Here is a 3,175-nt window from a genome sequence, read left to right as displayed (position 1 = left end):
TGAACAATGTTTAGTGAAATTCAAAATTGGGAGTTGTCATGATGAAGTTCTCTGTGATATTATTTTGATGGATGTTTGCCATCTATTGTTGGGTAGACCATGGCAGTTTGATAGACATGCAGTACATGATGGACATGCAAACACATACTCTCTGACAAAGGATGGAGTTCGCCACAAATTGAAGCCCATGAAAAAGGAAGGTGAAAAGGTATGTAGCAGTGCTAGGATTTGTCTTGTTGATGGAAGGAAGTTTTTAGATGGCATGAAACATAAGCATATGTGCTATGCTTTGATTCCTAGGAAAGATAAAGAAGGTAGTTGTGAAATGCCACTTGAAGTTTCAAATTTACTAGGGGAGTTTGGAGAAATTATCTCTGATAATGTTCTAGATGGATTGCCACCAGTAAGGAAAATTAGTCATCAAATAGATCTAATTCTAGGAGCTAGTTTGCCTAATAAGGCTGCTCACAGAATAACTCCTACTAAAACAAAGGAGCTAAATAGATAGGTTCAGGAGCTGTTGAGGAAGGGCTTGATTCGAGAGAGCCTGAGTCCATGTGCAGTACCTGCAGTACTTGCACCAAATAAGGATGGAGAGTGGAGGATGTGTACAGATTCTTGAGCTATAAATAGGATAACCATCAAGTACTAATTTCCTTTGCCAAGGATGGATGATCTTATGGACTGCTTGAGTGGAGCTCAGTACTTCACAAAGATAGATCTGAAGAGTGGTTATCACCAGATACAGATTCGAGAAGGAGATGAGTGGAAAACAACCATCAAGACCAAGGAGGGTCTTTCTGAGTGGTTAGTCATGCCCTTTGGATTAATGAACGCCCCAAGCACATTCATGCGGCTCATGAATGAGGTACTTAACTGTTAATTAATCTGAAGAAGTGTACCTTTTCAAAAAGGGAGTTAGTCTATTTGGGGTTTGTTATATCACCCAAAGGTCTCAAAATGGATCCAGAGAAGGTAAAAGCCATCTTGGAATGGCCTACTCCAAGGTCTACTACTGAGGTAAGATCATTTCATGGTCTGGTTAGTTTCTACAGAAAGTTTATTAAGAATTTCAGTGGCATATGTGCACCCCTAACTGATACAATAAGAGGGGATAGAAAAGAGTTCAAATGGACTGCAGCAGCTATGAGAAGTTTTGAATTGCTGAAGAAGAAAGTGACAGAACAGCCTATGTTGGCACTTCCAGATTTTAGAAAAGTGTTCCAGGTGGATTGTGATGCTAGTGGTAGTGCTATTGGGGCTGTATTAAGCCAAGAAGGTAAGCCTATTGCATATTTTAGTGAAAAATTGAATGATGCAAAGAAGAAGTATTCTGTTTATGATCAAGAGTTCTATGCAATAGTTTAGGCCTTAAAGAAATGGAGGCATTATTTATTGCCAAAGGAATTTGTTTTGTATACTAATCATCAGGCACTACAGTACCTAAATAGTCAAGGTAAATTGAATCAGAGGCATATGAAGTGGGTAGAGTTCTTGCAGAGCTATACATTTGTGTTGAAGCATAGAAGTGGAAAATCTAACAGGGTTGTAGATGCACTAAGTAGGAGATAGTTGTTGCTTACAACAATGCAGGTTGAAGTAGTTGGGTTTGATGAATTCAAGAATTTGTACCCTAAGGATCTTGATTTTGCTAAAGCATGGAAAGCTTGTAAAGAACCTGTTGCTGTAAATAGAACCAAGTGGTTAGACTATTTGATTCAGGATGGCATGTTGTTCAAAGGTAGTTAATTGTGCATTCCAAGGAGTTCCATGAGGGAAAATCTGATTAAGGAGAAACACAGTGGAGGGATGGCAGGACATTTTGGTCGAGATAAGACCATTTCCATTCTTAGAGAACATTATTTTTGGCCTCAAATTTTAGAGGATGTGAAGAAGTTTGTACAAAGTTGCCAGGTTTGTCAAGTTGCCAAGGGGTTTAGTCACAATACTGGCCTATATCAGCCATTGCCTGTTCCATCAAGGCCATGGGAGGACATAAGTATGGATTTTGTTCTTGGATTACCAAGACACAAAGGGGTAATGACTCAGTATTCGTGGTGGTTGATAGGTTCTCCAAAATGGCACATTTCATTCCATGCCACAAAACTCATGATGCTGTCCATATTGTAGACTTGTTTTTCAAAGAGGTGGTAAGACTACATGGTCTTCCAAGGAGCATAGTTTCTGACAGAGATACTAAATTTGTGGGGTATTTCTGGAGGACATTGTGGAAAAAGTTGAGAACAGACTTGAAATTCAGTTCCACGCATCACCCGCAGAATGATGGCCAAACATAAGTGGTAAACAGAAGTCTGGGCAATTTGCTGAGATGTTTAGTTGGGGATAAGCCCAAGGGATGAGATTTGATTCTACCATAGGCAGAGTTTGCTTATAATAACTTTGTAAATAGGAGTACGAGAAAATCACCATTCCAAATTGTATATGGGAATAGCCTAAGGACTGCACTAGAGCTGAGGAAGATAGAACACGGGGAGAGAACGAGTGCTGAAGCTAAGGAATTTGTTGAACATATCAAGTGTCTACATGAGGAGGTTCAAGCACACATTACCAAGATGAATCAAGAGTATAAAGCTAGGGCTGATCAAAGGAGAAGACATAAGGAATTCCAAGTAGGAGATTTAGTCATGGTGCACTTACGAAAAGAAATATTTCTAGTCGGTACTTACAACAAGTTGAAAATGAAGAAATTTGGCCCCTGTAAAATTTTGAAGAAACATGACTCAGGAAATGCATATGAAGTGGAGCTACTAGATGGTATTCACATTTCTCCTATTTTCAACATTGCAGATTTAACAGAGTATCATGATGATGGTGCAGATAAGGAGCTGGTGTTAGAGCCATGTCCAATTCTTACTTCTAAGAAGGAGGAGATAGAAGACATTCTAGATCATCGTGTGGGTAGGAGTACCAGAAATAGGCAGTATGAAGAGTATTTGGTCAAATGGAAAGGATGATCGATCGAGGACTCAACTTGGATTTCAGTAGCTGAGGTTTCCCATTTGGGATTTCCTCTACCATCCATAAAGTGACAGGGTCACTTTTCAATCTACCTTAGGTGTCTGATGCAGGAGCATCCAGAGATATAAGGGCAATCCTATGTCACCCAAAAAAAAATGTACTTAGACTTAGTTTCTGTTTCATGTCTTTACATTTT

The sequence above is a fragment of the Cupressus sempervirens genome, chromosome 2 (assembly GCF_028749045.1).
Source record: "Cupressus sempervirens isolate cs-2001-9-10 chromosome 2, ASM2874904v1, whole genome shotgun sequence".
NCBI classification, from domain to species: domain Eukaryota; kingdom Viridiplantae; phylum Streptophyta; class Pinopsida; order Cupressales; family Cupressaceae; genus Cupressus; species Cupressus sempervirens.
The sequence above is the reverse complement of the archived record's forward strand: the minus strand, read 5'-3'. Positions refer to the sequence as shown.